This window comes from Pogona vitticeps, chromosome 1 (genome assembly GCF_051106095.1).
Source record: "Pogona vitticeps strain Pit_001003342236 chromosome 1, PviZW2.1, whole genome shotgun sequence".
NCBI classification, from domain to species: domain Eukaryota; kingdom Metazoa; phylum Chordata; class Lepidosauria; order Squamata; family Agamidae; genus Pogona; species Pogona vitticeps.
Genome location: NC_135783.1, coordinates 16,493,050 through 16,514,510, shown reverse-complemented (window position 1 = coordinate 16,514,510; position 21,461 = coordinate 16,493,050). Strand labels below are relative to the sequence as shown.

General features: G+C 40.9%; 1 long non-coding RNA gene across 1 annotated transcript; it reads right to left on the bottom strand.

The window, feature by feature from the left end:
* Positions 1–1,494: 1,494 nt before the first annotated feature.
* LOC144585155 (uncharacterized) lies at positions 1,495–21,282 on the bottom strand. The gene is made up of 2 exons (XR_013539671.1): positions 8,938–21,282; positions 1,495–5,567 (listed from the first exon to the last, which is right to left on the bottom strand). It is a non-coding gene; the product is annotated as an uncharacterized LOC144585155 (long non-coding RNA).
* Positions 21,283–21,461: the final 179 nt, after the last annotated feature.

The window sequence follows — 21,461 nt, the reverse complement described above, 5'->3', positions numbered from 1 at the left end:
TGACATTGGCTACACCTTTTGAACTAGTGGCAAGAGATGCCCGACAGCATTTTACATAAGCAAACAGGCTGGCCTCTGTGAAGAAGAATAAATGGACACAAATCTGACATAAAATTCCATATAACAACAACAACAACATCAACATCAACAACATCAACATCAACATCAACATCAACATCAACAGCAACAGCAACAGCAACAGCAACAGCAACAGCAGCAACAACAACAACAACAACAACAACAACAACAACAACAACAATAATAATAATAATAATAATAATAATAATAATAATAATAATAATAATAATAATAATAATAATAATAATAATAATAATAATAATAAAACCATGGAGAAACACATTGCTCTCCCAGGACACTCTTTCTTTGATTTCAAAGCATCCATCCTTGAACAAAATAATTTAAAAGGGTACAAAAGGAAACAGGTGGAGAAAAGTTCATCAAGAGGTTCAATTGTGTCTGTGTTGAATAAAGACCAGGAAAAAACTATCTTTAAGTTAATTAGTTCATCTAATTAACTATCCAACTCATCTTTGTTTGATAATCACAATTTGAGCTATTTTCTGTACCTGCTCTAATTTCAAACCTCCACCCATTATAATATGTCTATAAGTTCTCTGACACTTCATTTGGATAAAGGCATTTTTTCTTACCATACATGTAGGTTAATCTGTTATCTATAGTTTTGGTATATTTTGCATTTCTATTGCATGCTGCATTCTTTCTGTGTATAAATATCAGCCTACCAAGGTTGAAATGCAGGTGCTGAAATGAGCTAATTTACAAAAGACAGTTAATCTTTATGATGCCACAAGTCTTTGTTGCTTTTGCTGTATGCGGCTATCCCTGTACTTCTTTAATTACAGTTACAAGAGTGTGGCATTAGTAACTAATGGAAGAGGAATATTATATTGTTTTCCAATGTTTTTATTGTTTCCTATTATTGTTATGTTTTGCTGTTTTTGCCCCCCAGTAGCTCTGCTACTAGTTATTGGGGGGGGGAATAAAAATGTAAACAAATGAATGGATGGATGGATGGATGGATGGATGGATGGATGGATGGATGGATGGATGGATGGATGCTGGCTTATGCTGTGCCTTTTTCTCTGCACGGGTGCTGAGGCATCTATGATGTATATGAGAAGAGACTTTATGTTGTTCCATATGATACCTTGCAATATTCAGATATTTACTTTAAATGGCTGCCACCCTTAGCGATGTTAATTCGTTCTGAAAAAATCACTGCTAAGCTATTTCATCGCTAAGCGAAATGCGGTTTCCCATTTAAATGCATTGAAAACCGGATAATCCGTTCCAATAGGAACGAATTGCTGTCCTTAAGCAAAAAATTGCCTAAAGAAACATCGCTAAGCGAAACGCGGTTTCCCAATTGAAATGCATTGAAACCTATTCAGTGCATCTCAATGGGGGAAAAAATACAACAACAAATTAAAAAAGAGTCAGAACAAAGTCAAATTTGGTTAACAAAGGGTTTATTAAGTGCACTTTATGATTTCAAACGTTTTAAACAGTAAACTTTAACTTTATAAATAACAAAAACATTTAAAAAACAGCAAACATGAGGCTGTTTAAACCATTGTTAAGCGAAACAGGGGACCCAAATTTTAATCGCTATGCGAAGCATGGTCCCAACCATCGCTAAGCGAAAATTACCCATAGGGATCATCGCTAAACGAAGTGCAAAAACGCTCTGAAGTCGTTGCTAAGCGATTTTGTCGCTAAGCGGAGTGCCTGTTAAGCGAGACACCACTGTAACTAAATATAACTAGAATCAAGAAACTAAAGAAATTTTTTTAACAAAATTGCAGCTATAATGGTATTTAGCTCTTTGAAAGTGGCTATACTATAAATGTAACTGAAGTATTGTTTAAAAAGTAACTTTTATAGACCTTTCTACATTGCTGTCTTTCTGCTAGCTTGCTAGACTAGAGCTAAATCAGATAAGGACACTGCAATTGACCATGACAGCCCATAGGTAACTATCAGAGGGAGAAAAGAATTGAGCCTCAGAGAGTCAGAACTGATGAACACTGTGTAACTGTCAGAGTGAGGAAAACCATTGTGTGTAGGCATCCTTCAGTGTTGAGAGACTATGGTAATGTGCTCTGTATGGAGGTCTTGGAACAGCATTTAGTGTGTCTGAGAAGGCCAATTTGAGAGTGACAATCCCTTCCATACTGAAGACAATCTGTCCCCTGGCCAGTTCCCTGATTTTGCTCGTTTCGGGACTGCCTCTTTGCCTCAGCCTGCTGGACAAGGGTCTATTCAAATTGGAAGAGGCCATGATGCAACGCCTGCCTCCAGGCTGAACGCTCAGATGTCAAGGTTTCCCATCTGTTGAGGCCCATCCCTAAGGCCTTCAGATCCCGCTTGCAGATATCCTTGTTTTGCAGCTGTGGTCTCCCTCTGGGGCGATTACCCTGCACTAAATCTCCATACAGATCTTTTGGAATCTGACCATCAGTCATTCTCACTACATTCCCGAGCCAACGTAGATGTTGCTGTTTCAGTAATGTATACATGCTAACAATTCCATCTCGTTCTAGGACTACTCTATTTGGAACTTTGTCCTGCCAGGTGATACCAAAAATATGTTGGAGACAACACATATGGAACATGCTCAACTTCCTTTCCTGCCGTGCACAAAGGGTCCAGGACCCACTGCAGTACAGGACTGTGCTCAGGACACAAGCTGGATCTTGGTATATGCTGTCAGCTTCTTATTCAGCCATACTCTCTTTGTCAGTCTAGACTCTAGAGAACATGGTAGCTGCTTTGCCAATGTGTTTATCCAGCTCGACATCTAGGGAGAGAGTGTCAGAGATCATTGAGCCAAGGTACACAAAGTCATGAACAACCTCTAATTCTTGTGTAGATACAGTAACAGAGGGGGGTAAATCCATTGTCTGGCCCATGACTTCAGGCTGATTGTTAATCCAAAATATTGGCAGGCCTTACTAAAACAATTCATAAGTTGTTGGAGCTGTTATTGTTCAAAATAAGGCTCAATGGCCAGCATGGATGGTAGAGCCAGACAAGAACTTTCAAATTGCAGTTCTTTGGCTCACCACATGGGGCAGTTGCTCAGGATGCAGATGGTTCCTAAACCCTTACCTCTGCTGTTTCTGACAGAGGATTTAATTTCTACCACAGCAAAAGCTAACGTGGCACTAACACTTTGGCTTTGACTAGTCCACAGGGTGTCGTTTTTGGGATGCATCATTGTTTACAAGACTACAGCTCAAGATTACAGTTTTACAATGCAGTAGGGTGGCAGCCATTTTGCATTTGACAAGGGACTATCACATCCACTCTTCCCAAACATGAAATGGCAGCTCTTTGACTGTTCTGTAGATTAATTTTGCTTGTGAGCGTAGACCAAAGAAGTGTGCCTTCAACAAGATAGGATTAGTGATTAGATTTTCTCTTGGGTTCTAAAGAAATTTATTAGAGGCAGGGAACGTAACTCAGGAGAGAAAAAGTTGAATAGAAATTACAGCTTGGCAGGTGTGCAACCTACATAAATCAAACCAGGTCTTGCATTTTTATCATACCATATGAATGGGCCATGTGGCTTTATTTAAATGGAAAAAATTGAAAAACCTGAGAACAGGAAGCACTGTTTATTCAAAGCTGAGCAGCAGCATTCTGCAAATTTAAGAAATCACTGAGGTCAGGTGCTGAGTGGGATTAAAACAAAAAGCAGTCATGTCACCGCTGTGCATAATAATAAATGGGATTAACTCCTCCAACCACAAATAAAGAAAAAATCAGAAGTGACAAGCTTACTCATTTGAGGACCAAAAAAAGAACTGTTCTAAATCAGGCTAGGAAAACCTATCTTTCCCAGCATTTGGGTCTTGCCTCAGCTATTAAATGCCTACAGGAAACCCACAAGCAGAATATGAACACAACTGGAACCCTATCGTAGTCCATTGTGAGCACAGATTTTTTAAGACTAAAGAAAAAGAGTTGCCTTATGTTTGGGTGTTCCGTTTTTTCTTCATTTCTTATGAATACACACTAATTTCAGGGCTTTAACATTTTCAAGGAACCAAACACTTATTTTAACATACAGCCTAATGGAAAAACAGGGATTCAGCCGTTCCCATTATGTCCGTTGTTATGGAACTAATCAGGTTGGAAACATGTGGCTCTTACTTCAGTGCTCTGTCAATGACTGGACTGCCGATCTGAGCCAGAGAATAGCTGTATCCCTTTTTACCTGCCTACATGGCAGAGGTGGACAATGATGAAAGCACTCAGGAAAAATATTGATTTAATATGAAATATGTTGTTGGGGGAGAGCTTTGCCAAGACCCTGGACTGCCATAAAGACAAAGAAGTGGATCTTAGATCAAATCAAGCCCAAACTCTCACTAGAGGCAAAAATGATGAAACTGAGTCTATTCTACTTTGGGCCCATCATGAGAAGACAAGACTTGCTGGAAAGGACAACAATGCGAGAAAAAGTTGAAGGCAGCAGGAAAAGAGGAAGAACAAATATGAGATGAATTGAGTCCATGAAGGAACCTACGTCCTTGAGTTTGCAAGAGCTGAGCAGGGCTATTGAGGGCAGAACATTCCGGAGGTCACTCATTTATAGAGTCACCATCAGTCAGAGGTGACTTGATAACCCGTGACAACAAACATGGTAGAAGACAAGATCACTGTGGCATAATTGGAGGTCTGATCAATTACAGTAAGTTGGAGGTGCTCTCTCTCTCTCTCTCTCTCTCTCTCTCTCTCTCTCTCTCTCTCTCTCTCTGTGTGTGTGTGTGTGTGTGTGTGTGTGTGTGTGTGTGTGTGAGTGTGTGTGTGTGTGTGAGAGAGAGAGAGAGACCAATGCCAAAATAAATGTAGTGCCTCTTCAGTTTGCATACATGCACCTGCTCACACAATCATCATAAAGAAGCACTTCATACAGCACACAACTGAACTATGGCCTTTGCTTCTACAAAATGCAGTGACAACAGCCTGATTTTGAAAGGAGATTAGATAAATTTGTGAACGATAAGGTCATCAGTGGTTATCACAGGTGAGAGCTATTGTCTCCAGTAATGGAGGCCATGTAAATCTCAATGAAAGTTGATGGTGAATATAGTCAGTGAGTTACTGTCACTCTCTAGCACCACTGTTGGGCATTCCATAGGTATCTAGGAAGAGAATGCTTGACAAGGTCTTTGATTTGTCCCAACACAGCTCTTCTTGAGCCCAAGACTTGCAGCTGACTCTCTTCACATCTGTGAGTGCAGGAGTCTGCCAAGGGCAATCCGGGATGTTTTTCAGGACCACTTTTGCCAAGCTGGCATGGAAAGAGGATGGCTTGGCATGTGCAGCTTTCCATGGTTGACCTTCTAATATGAGTGTCTCCTAGTTGTTGCTGCCAAGATTAATGAGTTAGTCACAATTATATCTGAAGAAGCCAGCAATTTCTGTGCCACTGATGAAGCTTTGTCCAGCATCTATGCTGCAGTTGGCGTGGAGCTGTTAATGAAATACAGTATCTTCTTAAATTTCTTCACTTACTGCCAAAGGAGAAGGAAGAGAAAAAGGAGAAGGGCTGATAAGAAGTACAATTCAGAAAAAATGTTCAAAAGATGGGCCTCTGGTGCAGGAATGAAGATGGATACCAAACTGTGGTGTTTAACAACCCAATGCGTTGCTAATTAGCAAAAAGAAAACATGAAATAGCTCAGTCAGGCATCACTCTCACCATAGGTACCTGTTTCACAACCCATCTCATCTTTTGCCCATCTAGGCCTGCATTGTTGATGACTGTCCAGTATATCAGATCAAGGTATTTTCCACCATCTGATCATTTCAACCTGAGGAGCCAGAAACTGAGCCAAGGATACTAATTTATATACTCTTGCACCAACATACTAATTGCAACTCCTTCCAGTGCATGCAAAGTGTGACTTCTTCCTCTAAGTAATCCTCCTGGTCATTTTGGCCCTTAGATTTTTCAGGGACAAATATCCATAGGTTATTCCAGGTAACAAAAATTAGGTAACCCAACAATATTTCTGTTAAGCCATTATTCTCTCTCCATCTCCCACTGCATGCCCATGATTAAAATGATGCAGATATCTCAGCAATGGAAATGGTTATTTATATTACAGCTTCTGCTAATGGTGAGAATAATTGCATTGAGCACTTAGACTGGGGGAAGAGATGATTCTCTAGCCCATGGGCCTAAAGGCATAGAATATGGCAAAGTCATTACAGCAATGATGCCGGCAGCTGGATTACTAACGCATTGTAACTATCACACATTTCTGCTCTCCGTTTTTCTGGATAAGAAATATATACAGAGTAAATCTAATTGCTTCTGTCCACTAAAGCAGACCCACTGAATAGAAATCCAGCTATTATCCATGAGCAAGGGATAATAGCAAGGTTATGCTCAAAATCCTACAAGGTAGGCTTCAGCAGTATGTGGACCCAAAACTCCCAGAAGGATTCCAAAGGGGCAGAGGAACTAGAGACCAAACTGCTAACATGTGCTGGATTATGGAGAAAGCCAGAGAGTTCCAGAAAAACATCTACTTCTGCTTCATTGACTATGCAAAAGCCTTTGACTGTGTGGACCACAGCAAATTATGGAAAGGTCTTAAAGAAATTGGAGTGCCTGACCACCTTATCTTTCTCCTGAGAAATCTATATGTGGGATAGGAAGCAACAGTTAGAACTGGATATGGAACAACTGATTGGTTCAAAATTGGGAAAGGAGTATAACAAGGCTGTATATTGTCTCCCTGTTTATTTAACTTATATGCAGAATACATCATGCGGAAGGCTGGACTGGAGGAATCCCAGGCCAGAATCAAGATTGCCGGAAGAAATATCAACAACCTCATATATGCAGATGATTTCACTCTGATGGCAGAAAGTGAGGAGGAATTAAAGAACCTCTTAATGAGGGTGAAAGAGGAGAGTGCAAAAAATGGTCTGAAGTTCAACATCAAAAAAACTAAGATCATGGCCACTGGTCCCATCGCCTCCTGGCAAATAGAAGGGGAAGCTATGGAGGCAGTGACAGATTTTACCTTTTTGGGCTCCATGATCACTGCAGAGGGTGACAGCAGCCATGAAATTAAAAGATGCCTGCTTCTTGGGAGGAAAGCGACGACAAACCTAGACAGCACCTTTAAAAGCAGAGATATCACCTTGCCGACAAAGATCCGTATAGTCAAAGCTATGGTTTTTACCAGTAACAATGTATGGAAGTGAGAGCTGGACCATAAAGAAGGCTGACTGCTGAAGAATTGATGCTTTTGAATTGTGGTGCTGGAGGACGCTCTTGAGAGTCACTTGGACTGCAAGGAGATTAAATCTATCCATTCTGAAGGAAATCAACCCGGAGTTCTCACTGGAAGGACAGATCCTGAAGCTGAGGCTCCAATACTTTGGCCATCTCATGAGAAGGCTCCCTGGAAAAGACCCTGATGTTGGGAAAGTGTGAGGGCAAGAGGAGAAGGGGACGACAGAGGATGAGATGGTTGGACAGTGTCGCGAAGCAACCAACATGAATTTGACCAAACTCCTGGAGGCAGTGGAGGACAGGAGGGCTTGGCATGCTCTGATCCATGGGGTTATGAAGAGTCGGACACAATTTAGCAACTAAACAACAACAACATTGTCCCTGACAATAGGTTCTCAGTGGTATTTACTGCTAAAGGATTTTCTGAAATTATGCTTTTTTTGCGGCTGGTTTTATTTTACACTGTTTTACTTGACTGTGATGTTGGGAAAGTGTGATGGCAAGAGGAGAAGGGGACGACCGAGGATGAGATGGCTGGACAGTGTCTGCGAAGCAACCAACATGAATTTGACACAACTCCGGGAGGCAGTAGAAGATAGGAGGGCCTGACATGCTCTGGTCCATGGGGTCATGAAGAGTCGGACACGACTAAACGACTAAACGAACGAACGATGTTGCTAATATCTTTGTTGTACTGCTTTATGTGATAAGATGCACTGGAATGTTGCCTTGCTTGAAAAGCAAGTGGCACAATGGGGTCTAAAGTGATTCATTCCTTGTTATTTTTATATATTTCATTTCTAAATGTTCTCTATCACTTTTTCATGACCAGAAGCAATCCCACTGCATTGTGCGAAAATTGTAAGACTAATATAACTGCGAAAATATAGTTTTTCATCATTTGATACAGTCATAAAACTAGACCCACAAATGATGTAATATCCATTTAGATTTTAAATTCAATTGGTTTTAAACATAGAAAACCTCCTCAAAATATCTGGAGAACAGGAATATTTTAATTAGAATTCAGAGTTGGCACTAATCTTATCACGCTGAAGAGGGGATTTCTAGATATTTGGTGCACCTGTCTCAAGGACGGTACATCAAGAAAATTCTTCTCTAAAGGTATCGCTGCCTGAGCAAAATGGCACAGGAAGAGAGAGCTTCAAGCTATTTGAGGTAGACCAGGGATAAGCACCTGTGGCCCCCAAAAATATTCTTGGAGCTGTCACAGAACATAAATACATTTAAAATATTTTAATACATGTTACACATTATGCATGTATTTATATACTGGGATACCCAGTGTGGTGTAGTGAATAGAGTGATGGACTGAGACTCAGGAGGCCTGGCTTCAAATCTCTGCTTAGCCATGGAAGCTCATTGGGGGAGTAGAATTGATAAAAAACACTCTTTAAATATCTCATTTGCTTTGAAAGCCCTGCTAGGGTCACTGTAAGTCAGTTGCAACTTGACAGCACAGAACAAACATACAAGTGGTGCCTCGCATTACGACGTTAATTCATTCCAGCAAAATCGCTGTAGAACGAAAACGTCATAAAATGATTTTAAAAAGCCCATAGAAATACATTAAAACCCAGTTAATGCGTTCCTAGGGGCTGGAAACTCACTATCCAGCGAAGATCCTCCATACCGTGGCCATTTTTGCTGCCTGTGCAGCGAGGAATCCGTCCCAGAAAACAGCGGGCAGCCATTTTGTTTACCCGGTGGCCATTTTGAAACTGCCGATCAGCTGTTAAAAAATTGTGTGGGGAGAGAGAGAGAGAGAAAGTAAGGTTGTGGTCACAAAAATATATTTTATTATATTTTTATTCAGACTTTTAAAAAATCAGGTTCAAATCATGTGGTATTTAAACTAGTGGCACTGAATGGAAATTTATTTATTTCTGGTTATTTAAACCCGTTTTGGCATCAACACTGCTGAAATTGACTCATTTCCATAAAACCGCATTAAAATGAATCAATTTTACAAAGTATTTTAAAAAGCTCCTGCCAGTGAGTTTGAAAAAAACTTGCTTTGCAGCACGTATAAATCGATTTCACCCTTGCATTGTGTGAACAATAACATCTGAATCGATTTAAATGATTACTATTGCCAGTGTAACTGCAGCTTGAGAGACATCTGAATACCGTAATGCTGTTAGAAGTGCACTTGTTTTTATTTAATTAATTTCTGTGACAGTTGGCAACTCCTGTTAGCCGTATTCAGCACAGCAGTGATTGATTTGGAGAGAGTAACTGCCCACCTCTCTGACATAAACTACTGTAAATCAGCTTCTGGTCAGGACAGACATTTGCATTATACCTGCCAAGATAGCATGCCATTCCTCCCTAAGACAGAATTAACTAGGTGTGCTTGGAAACACTATACAGTGCATGAAGTCATAATTTTGGAGAGTACCACCACCAAACTTTTGAAAGTCCAATCAAGAGTAGGGCTTTGGAGCAGATTTAGCCCAAACCTGAGTGGCTAACCAATTCAGAATGATTTGTATGAGGTCTGGATGGAAGCAAAATCGCCAGATTTGATTCCAAGACAAAGCAAAGCAAAGCAATAGAAAGCAAATTTACAAATCTATTTGTGTCCACAACAAAAATTGAATTGGACGAGGCAGAAATTGCTTTCAGCCTTTTTTTTTTTTTGGAGCAAGCTTTAAGGATTCCTCTTATGCAGACTCCTGAAACGAGCTCTCTGAAATTTGGCAGTTTTTCTCCCTTTCATCATGTCTCCAAGCCCCAAACTTCATGTTCACCCATGCAAAAGCCATTTTTGTTTTCGAAAACAAATCAACAGGAGGCTTAGAAGTCAACTAGAATCCAGGGCATAGATTGAATCAGATAGGTTGCAGATCAGTCCAGATCAATTTAGGACCCATTCTGCAGCTACAAACTGGCCACTAAACCAAATTGTGGGACTCCTGTGGAGCCCTAAAAAGGGGTATTGTGATAGTTTAAAGACTAAGAACTTTTATCTAGTTTAAAGTATGCCTTGCAACCCACTTTTCCCCATTGAAAGGTAAAGGTTCCCCTTGACATTCTTAGTCCAGTCGTGTCCAACTCTAGGGGGCGGTGCTCATCCCGCTTTTCAAGCTGTAGAGTCAGCGCTTGTCCAAAGACAGTTTCCATTGCCACGTGGCCAGCGTGACTAGGGAACGCCGTTTTACCTTCCCACCAAGGTGGTGCCTATTTATCTACTCACATTTGCATGCTTTCGAACTGCTAGGTTGGCGAGGAGCTGGGACAAAGCAAGAGGAGCTCATTCCGTTGCGTGGATTTGATCTTACGACTGCTGGTCTTCTGACCATGCAGCACAGAGGCTTCTGTGGTTTAGCCTGCAGCGCCACCACTGTTGAAAGCATATGCTAAACAGAGTTCAGGGAGCTATAAATTCTTTGTTCTCACTTCCAGGACTATAGAAAAACATGACCTCCCTTTGGAAGTTTTTTTTAAAAAACAGACTTCTGAAGTACTGATTGGGCATCAATCTGTGCCAGGGGTTCAAACATCAGACTGCAAGGTCAGTGCAAAACATTGCCTTGCACATCTGGCAGTTTACAAGACAGCAACTCCGTCAGCATGGATCTTTCAGATCCCTGAATTTAGATGTTCTTCTTTCATCAGACATCTGCTGCAAGGGATTCGCCGTTTCAGCCATTTTTTCCCCTTGTGCCTTTGGAAAAATCCATGCACCTTTTAGACAACACATGATTTTGCAATCCCCATGCATACAGATTCATTATTTTTCAGACAGAATGTTTCCACAATCACTTCATATCATGTCCTCAAATGAATGCAACTGAATTCAAAGCCAGCTCAAGAATTAATCATTCTGCCAACGACTGTCTAACCATGTAGATGTTTTACAATACTTACAACATTGGGCAGATGTTCATAATTGTTATCATGAGCAACACAACTGGAAAACTAATTTTTTAAAGTGGCAACAAAAAGATAACAAAGCAATTACACAAGTAACATGACTTCCTCCCCACTCTGAAAGTATGTTTCAGTATCTTCCAGTTCAATAGCGGAATGCATCGTAAATTTGTTCTTTGACTAAAAATGTTAGGGCCAACTAGAAGATTCTTCCATTAATTTCATTTCCCATTAACAGATAGCTTATCTATTTATTCCTAAATCACAGGATATTTCTCCTAAATGATTGTAAGTTGCTTTCCCCCAAGTTAACAGCTTTTTTTTCAAAGTGCTGATAAGCAGCAATTTTTAGAGATCTTAACTGCAATATGGAAGAATCATTCATGGTAGAAATTGCTACAATGGTTTTGTCTCACTTGGTTGGAGTTAGACCTGTAGGTCAGGAGAAGACAATGGGTTGTTAGACTCCGAATCCCATCTTCGATAACTTGCACTGTTGCTTGGCTGGGGAACTTGGAGCATTGCAGTCTCAAAAGACAATGTTTCCAACCTCTTGTAATCCAAAACAGTAGGATTGTAGCCAAGGTTAAAGACAGCTCAGTGAAACAAAACCAACATTGATTGTGTTTAATATGCAATGTAGACACAGCCACATGGAAACAGGGGCTGTGAAGATAATGGCTGACGCATTCATGCCTCCTAACATTTAGCACATCCACCTATAGCGGTCGAGTTGCTGTTTGGGGTTTCCATTTCAGGCAGTCTGCTGGTTTGGAGAAACAAGGCTCAGGAATGCAAAGTGCTATCAGCTCTTCTTCTGTCATAGCTCCAGGAACCCAGATATAATACAGTGGTGCCCCGCATAGCGACGTTAATCCGTTGCAGGATTAATGTAGCTATCCAGATTCGTCGCTAAGCGGGGGGGGGAACCCATAGGAACACATTAAACTCCGTTTAATGCGTTCCTATTGGGGAAAAACTCACCGCTATGCGGGGAATCCTACATCCAGCCACCATTTTCGCCGCCCGGTAAGCGAGGGCAGGGCGCAAAAACGCTGTGGGTGGCCATTTTGTTGACCCAGTGGCCATTTTGGAACCGCCAATCAGCTCTAAAAATTGCCATCAGGACCCACAGCTGATATTATTTCAATTAAAAGCCTTCTGGAACAGGAAGGTTTTGACTTGGCGCTGAAATGTCATCAGTGTCGGCGCCAGACAAATCTCAGGCTGGAGGGCATTCCATAGTCTGGGGGCAGCTGCCGAAAAGGCCCTTTGTCTACAAGCCCTCCCTCTTATCTCCTTAAGGGATGGCTCTTTCAAAAGGGCCCCCTGGCTAGATCTTAATTGCCAGGTAGGTTCATATGGAAGGAGGCGGTCCTTCAGGTATCCAGGGCCCCAGCCATTTAGGGCTTTATATGTCAAAATGTTGTCCTGTCTGTCTGTAAATAAGGAAGGAAGGAAAGAAGAGGACCCAAACAATTACACCAGTTCCCTTTCCTTGAATAATTTTAAGTCCAATCAAGGAAAGGGACTGATATTGTTTTGGAAAAACTGAAAGAAACTGAGTGCTCAGCAATAGACCTGGCAATGGAAATCACCCACACCAAATCAATAGTGGGACTAACGCTTGGGGGTTGGAGAAGCCCTGATTCTGCTTTTCAAGTTGGCATATCTAGGACAGTCTTAGAAAGCTCCTCCATCAAATGCAATGAGCAAAGGGTTCCTGAAGTGATTACAAACACATCCCATAATCCGGCTTCATATTCCAACTCAGCCCAAGAGACATGCCTACACTTCTAGAAAATTTCATTTTTAAGGAGACCACAATGGACCACATCTGCTCTCTATAAATGAAGATTTGAACTTGATCAACAAATTCCGGAAAGAAAGCTACAGTTTCTTAACCACCCTGGCTAGGTTTTGTGAGATAGAGACAAGAGGCTTCCACTTCCATATTATTCTGATCTTATATTTTAAATTGTTTATATTATATGTTGTTAGCCGCACAGAATAGTCAATTGACTAGATGGGCGGGGTATAAATTCAATCAATCAATCAATAAAGCAATATGAGTACTAGAAGCAAAGGAGAATGATTTAAACATTGACCCCAAAAATGGAGGAGAAAGTAAAGAACCTAGCAAAGCATTGAAGAAAAAGAAGAAGCTCTCAGAAAAAGAGTAAAAAATCAAATCTTCCAGGAAAGGTCCAAACTCAACTAAACAACAGAAGAGAGCCCACTTGAAAAGGCTGCTCAGTCTTTCACCTAAGAAGACTTGTAATTCTCCCCCCCCCCCAAAAAAAGAGAGCTTTCACAATTAAGAGATAGGAAGCATGCATCCCAAAGTAGTAAAGAGATCTAATGATCTATCTGTTCCTCTGAGTGAGGAAAAAAAACATATTAAGGCCATCCATTGGTGTATCACAAGGTCCAGGGCAGTACAGAGTAACTGGCAGGGACGTTGGCAGGCCCTCCCATCCAAGTCCGAGTCTTCGGCCCCAAGTTGCAAGCCGCAAGTCTGAGTCTCGAAGTCTTTTTGCCCCATTGTCTTCTCTTCCTCCTCCTCCCCATGCCAAGAGACCCAAGGAAGAGGAGGAAAAGGAATGGTAAGTGAAGGCCACCACCTCCTTTAAAAAAAAAGACACAGATTCACATTTGACTTAGAAAAATGGGTCCGGGTCACAACTTGTGACCCAAGTCTTCTTTTAAAAAAAAAAATCGTGAGTTGAGTCCGAATCGAGTCGACTTAAGTCAGACTCAACTGCGAGTCACAAGTCCCCGTCCCTGGTAACTGGGTGAGCTTACTCAAAGAATAGTCATTAGAGGTTAGTCAACATCAAAACGAATCTAAACCAAAAACACCACAGCCATGGGACCTGGGATTATATTGCCAGAAGCAGGTCTGTCTTAATTTTCCAAAACCCAAAGGCTTGTATTCCAGTTTACAGCACAAAACCCTTCTCTTGGAATTACTATGTAGTCCTACAGCCCCTCAATATTGATGATATTCTCAACATAGAAAATTTGTTTTATGAATATCATCCATTCTGTAATGTTAAGAGACGATATGAGGCTAGGAATAAGCTTCTTAATGTGGGCCTGACAATGATAGACTTGTTGAAAATAATGCTCCCACTGCTCTATTTCATAAGCAGCCAAGAAACAAGAGAATACTTAATGGGGTTGGTCCACTAAGAATCCTGCAGGACACACAAAATAATCATTACAGGAGGCATAGCCAAAGTCCAAAGTGGCAACATGATTAAATTATACACAAGTTGATTTGAACCCAGAAGAACCGAAACTTTTAAGCTCCTATATAGCCTTGCCCCTACAGTCGGAAGAGGAAATAACTGACAGCCTTTCATCCCTGTGAGATGTTCTCATCTACATCAGCCCAAACATAACTTCCCATGACTCCCTGGTAAACAAATGATCACTACCATGATTCTCAGGGGTGTATGCACCCCCCCCCCAAGAAATGCAATAGCAATGGTTTGCTTACCAAGGAGTAAGGAATGAAAATGTTATGAACAGAATTTCAGCCATTATTTTGTTGTTCTGATCCAGCAGCCCACTACTTAAGTAACAACGCTGTTCCTCCTCAAATAGCCCCAAATTGATGGTTAACAGTTTCTTTCCAGGCCACTTCAAGACCTTGGTTTAATGTCCTAAAATAGTTTGGGACCTGATTATTTAAGGAGCCATTGGCCTCATACTGAACCTATCCAGTTGTTACGACCTTCACAAGAGGCCTTCTTGGGAATACCAACGTCCATAGAAGCCTCCTTAACAATAACAAAGGAGACAGCTTTCTTTTGTGTTCCTTCCAAACTGGAGTGGCCTCTTCCAAGTTGCAATTAGTTTCCACACTTGCTGGTGTTAGGAAGGATGTGAAGACACATCTTTTCAAACTGTTTGGTGCCTACTGAATGTTGGATTGATTTCAATGGGTAGATTTTTCTAATATTTGAAACTTTTTGTTGTGCAACATCTTTTTAATTACATTTGTACATTGATGACTGCTGTTCCTTAGTGGAAAGATACATAGAAATATAATAAATATTAAAACTTGTGATATTATATGCGCAGTGCCTTTGGTACTTTTTGTCTTAGCAAGGCAATATATGTTTTATCAGTCTGGGATCCACTAAATTATCATTTGTGAGCAAGCTTTCAATTTTGGATATTAAAACAAAAAGGAGGTAAAGGGAAAATATGATGGTAAAGTCACAAAGTTTGCAGTATGTCATAGTCTTAACTGGAGCAGAGGAGGTGTTGTACGGATGTAGTGTAGGCTGCGCTAAAATAAGATTCAGATTGCATTAAGAGCAACTGGGACAGAGAAGCAATAATGGTATTTTTCTCATAGTTTCAGGATATAAAATTCAGCAATTTACTCCCACAAATGCAATATTACATTGGGGTGCTAGGAGGACAGCTTTGGAACTGAAAAGATGTTCAGCTTATAGAAAGACCTCCAACTCAAGGTCTTCTAGCTCCCTCTGCTGAACCAGAGTCAAATTACCTCCAGTTCAGTAGCTGTTCTGGACGAAGTCCTCAGAGCTGAATAAGCTGAACACGCGGATGTATGTATCCATGGACACATACTTTTATTATTGCATGCTTTCATGCTAAAACATTGTGCCCTTTAGTCTTTCTTAAGTCTCAGATGGATTTGTTACAACTACAGTATTCATAATGATAAGTATGTGCCTTGAAGTTGGTTCCGATTTATGGTGAGTCTTTCCAGATTTTCTAGGTAAAGGGTACTTAGGAATGTTTTACCATTCCCTTTTTCTGGGGGCAGCTTGGGACTGTGTAGCTTGTCCGAGGCTACACAGGCTTGTTATATTCCTGGGAGGCACAGTAGTGAATCAAACTCCTAACTCCCAGACCTACAGCCAGAATACTAACTCACTGAGCTATCCAGTCAGCTACAATATCGTCACTGTAAATATAATATAGGAGTCTATGTCTTGTTACTTATACCTGCCAGTGTAACTTCAACAGCATACCAGTGGTGCCTCGCATAACGAGCGCACCGTACAACGACGAATTCACATAGCGATCCCTTTTTTGGGATCGCTAATGCGAAGGCATACCGGCAGCCCCAATGGGCAAAACTCGCATTGCGAAGACGGGAAATCAGCTGATCGGCGGCTCCAAAATGGCTGCTGCGCGACCCAAAATGGCCGCGCGCAGCGTTTCCGCACCCTGCCCTCGCTTACTGAGGGCGTGAAAATGGCTGCTGGATGGGGGAAACTTCACTAAACTGTGAGTACAGAAGCCATTGGAACGCATTAAACTATGTTTAATGTGTTCCAATGGCATTTTCCGTTCCGTTTAGCGATGTTTCCCCATAGCGACAGTTAATCCGGAACGGATTAACCTCGCTATGCGGGGCACCACTGTAATCTTCAAAGGGGGGTTGCTGTCAGTTTAGGAGCCTTTGTCACACAACTATTGCACAACCTTTTACACAATACTGTAAGTAAAACAAGTGCTGACTTTTTAACAGGCAGCAATTAAATGCTAAAATTTACATCACTGGAGTTATGCCAGTGCAGCTTAATCGGATTTGGTCTATATGTTTTCCTACATATATGTTAGAAGAAAATACTTGAAGGAAGGTCAGCATTTATACAGGGGTGGATAAAGTATGATTCTCTGATCTGTTTTTGTGGCCCTCCCAGCTATTCACCGGTCTTCCAGAAAAAAAAAGTTGGATCACTGCTTTTGGTGGTCTACAGAAATCATTCACTTTTAAATCATTCAGTGATCTAAAATAGATCACGGAGCATTTCTGCAATATTTTAATATCAAAAAAATTACATACATTTCAAAATTGGAGGGGTGTTTTTGCAAATTGGGGGAGGCATTTTTGGTGGACTTTACAGCCCCCTAGAAGGTCCTAACAGCATCAAATTGGTCCCTAGGTTGGCCAAAGTTGCCCCCCTCTGATTTCTACCGTAGGAAATTGCCTTCTACTGAACCGGGCCTTTGGTCCATCCTTCTCAATATTGTCTATGGTGACTGAGAGATGATGTGATGGCCGTTTTCAAGTTTTTTTAAGGGCTCTTATGTGAAAGGTAGAGTGGGCTTGTTTTTTGCAGCTCAAAGGAATAGAAGCAGTGGATTCAAGCTATAAGAAAGGAACTCCAACAAATTAGGAGGAACTTCCTAACAGTAAGAGTTATTTGACAATGGAGTCAAGTGCTTTGGTGAGTGGTAGACTTTCCTTTACTGGAGACTTTTAAGCAGAGTTTGGATAGCCACCTGCCGGGAATTATTTAGGAGTGGACTTCCTGTATTGGCAGAAGCTGGACTTGGTGGTGTCCCTTCCAGCTCTACAATTCTATGAGTTCTACGAATCTCACAGGTAACACCTCTCCTGGGTTTCCTGAATGGGTCTTTCTTAGTCTTACTTAGAGATATCTCAGATTGAAACTAAGGTCTTTGGCATGGGGTGGGGAAAAGCATTCTCTTCTGCCACTGAACCAAAGTGGCCTACAAGAATCATAAATGTGAGGTATTCTAGAAAAAGTGACTCAGTTCTCTCTGGATATACCAACTTTGCATACTTCTGGAATATTGTTCTCCTACCACCCCATCCACCAGTAATGCAACAATATAGATCTCATCATCTCATCTCAGATAGGTTACAGTAGAGCCACTGATTTCTGCTGAATTTGTGTTTCTGTTATCTCTTTGCTCATTAATGAGGCACTCTGATGACATTTTTCCAATTAGAGAAATGAAAACATAAGAAACGTTGTCTGTATGTTAATGAACAGGTACACTGAAAGGCTATGATGTATGAAAGTATAAAAACAGGCTAAGTGCCTTTGTTCAGGTTGATACAGCGTGGGATTAGATCTCACCTTTACTGCACATTTACTGATTTCAAGGGTTGACTCCTTGCTGCTGTCCAGGGTCTCTTGGCAAGCAGAAGGGGTGTGAGATCAATATTTCTCTTTATATTGCTGTTTAACTGGTCTTGTTTTCTGTTCTACTATCTCTTTCAGAAAGTTTTTACCTTTCCATTACTATTGTGCTGATTATCATCAAACCAAAAGAGAACCTCTTGACAAGACACTCACACACTCGATAGTTTTTCCTCATTCGAAACAAGCAAACTGTTTTAGTGTATCTATATCACCACTCCTACTTCCTGCATTAATGGAGGGGCTAATTTTTTAAAACAACATCAGAAAAACAAAGGGGGTTCTGTTAAGCAGAGTCTCAAACCTATGCAAATCAAGTATGAGAATATTCTTAGATTGCTTTTCTTATTCTTCTTCCAGAGTTCCATTCAATATCATATCAGCCAGGAAGAGAAGGATCAAGATTTTTTTAAAAAGTATATGTGATTTTGGTGAGAGAAAGAGGATGCTTATATTATAATGGACTAATCTGCCAGAGAAAATATGGTCCAAAGGCTCCCCCCCCCCCATTGTGTCCCCTTCACAGCAGAAATAAGGCCACAGTGAAAGGAACAATGACATGCATCCTTTGAAGGGTGATCCAATGTTTAATTTTGTTTCATTTCCCCCACCATCAATGGCATGTTTCTTGAGGTTTTTTTAGGCACAACAATGAAAGTGGAGGGGGGTTTAGGGCTATATGTACATTGATCCTTTCTACCTGTTTCAGATAAAGACACTCTGCACATGCTCAAATGCTACTCTACCCCAAACACCCTTTTATTCTCACATTAGCAAAATGTATAAACTTCCATATCATTCATTATCCAATTCCCATTCCAGACGCAAACAGACTGCTAGCCAAGAATGGGTATGGAAATGTTGATTCTGTTGAAATTCAATGATTGGTGATTTTGGTTGGTTTGGTCTATTCAGAATTTTTCCAAATGGGTCCTTTCTGTTTTCTAGAATCTGGAGTTTCTTTTGGTCCTAAAAGATCTCAGATTGTGGACCCTGTGGAACTTTTGTGGCTTTTCCATTTACCCCCATCTAGAAATGTGGAAGAAGGAAATTGGGTTGGGTTGGTCTACTTGGAAGATGCCACATTCTGAACGGTTTCTAGATGTTTTGCCATGAATGAGTATAAGACTGTGGGTTCTGTGGAAGTTTTACTGTTCACTATATTTCTCCCATCTAATCTGAAGTGACAGGTGAATTTAATTGGTTTTGCAGGGCTGTTGGTGACAGGGCAGTTTGGAGATCACTTACTCATAGGGGTGCCATAAATTGGAGGTGATTCAACGGCATGTAACAATCTGGACTCAGTGATCTATAGGGTTCCTTCCAGCTCTGCAGTTCTACAATGATGATGAAAATGGTGACACACAAACTCCAAGTTCATGTGAATATTTTCTGAACAATGGGGTGGTTAGTGCTGGAATACAAGGTACCTTAACCCCTTCCCCCCCAAACTGGTGCATTCTTGGTTAGACCTTACATCTGATACAGTCACCTGAAGCCCTTTGGCTCTTCTGTGAAATAGGACAGTGGCTGGAACATAGCAGAAGGTCATTGCACATTTGGTATCTGGACAATGCCCATTGACCCCAACTTTTAGGATGCTTTGAGGAGATGTATAAAGGCCTACTTGTCACCAAGATCTTCTGCCTTTAAACAATCAATGCAGTATTTATTTCATGCACAGCACAACAGTAATTGATGAAATCTACTCCAGATGGATGTCTGAAATTAAAAGAAGAAATTCACATTTGTTCCAAAAAAAGCGTTGGTGATTGCTTGAAGAGTTGATTAGCTCATCATCCATTGTGGGAGCGCTCAAGAGCATTTACCCAGGCAGAGATAATGCCAGGGATAGACTGTCAATTGAATTAAGCTATTTGGCTGTATAACAGAAGATGAGTACATTTAACCAAATAAAAGGAAATTGGTCTTCGCAGTTTGCCAGGAGAAAGTAACATACTGCAGTTACAGAACAATAATCCTATTAGCATTATTATCTCAGTGACACTATAATATGGCAGTACAGTTAAAATAGAACATTTCTCCACTCACCTTTCTCTCCAGATAATTTTCCTGCCATACTGTTTCAGTGTAGGGAGGCATGTGTCAATAAATTTAAGAGTTCATAGAATCATGCAATAAGCGAGTCGGAAGGGGGCCTATAAGGCCATTGAGTTCAACCCCCTGCTGAATGCAGGAAACTAAATAAAAGTTTATCTGACAGATGGTTGTCTAACTTTCCCTTGAATGCCTCCAGTGTTGCAACAGTCACAGACACACACACACAAACACACAGACAGACAGACAGACAGACACAGACACACACACACACACACACACACACACAAGGTAACTTGTTCCATTGTTGTACTGTTCTAACAGTTAAGATGTTTTTCCTGATATTCAGTTCATACAGTCATAGAACTATAGAACTGGAATGCATCCCAAGGCTCGTCAGATCCAACGTTCCACCAATGTAGGAACAAACACATCTAATGCGTTCCTGACAGATGTGTCAGATCCAAAAATTAGGTGTTTGACTGTCCCTCGGAATCCTAAAGAAATTCCATAGACCTCCAGGGAACAATCAGAAGCCTGTGTTCATCATTGCCACCATATATCCCAGTAAAAGTTTAACTCCCCAATTAAACTAAACACAGGCTTCTGGTTTTTCCCTTGAGGTCTATGGAATTTCTGTAGGATTCTGAGGAGAGCCAAGCACCTAATTTCTGGGTATTACATATGGCCATTCCACCTCTAATTACAAGACATGCCTCTTTAAATACCTTCTTTTCCAAGTGCTCACAGACCCATTTTCTAGACAGTACATACTGTCAGACTCAGTGTGTTGCACTTCCGAATCGACATTCACATTCATAGGACTGTGCTGTTAGTTTAGTGTATTATAGTCACACAGTTAATCTTTTCCAGGTGAAACTGAGAACTCAACATAGTACTTCAGGTGAAATCTTACCATAGCAGAACAGAGGAGTCACCACAGTTTAAGGTATCAACAAAATGGAACAGAAATTCAACCAAGACAGGAAGAGGTTTGGAAACCCAACACCTATGCAGAATGTAGGAGGTATTTTGGTATGGTTAGTCTAGGGAAGAAAGGGCTGAGAACAGACTTGATAGCGATCTTGAAATACCTGAAGGGCTGCCATGTGCAAGATGGAACAAGCTTCTTTTTTCGCTATTCCAGAGCTCAAGACCCTCTTCAGACAGATCTAAATTTCAAGAAATGAGATTAGAGGCACACATAAGTCATTTCCGATAGGATTGGGCAGTCCAAATAAAACATTGTAATT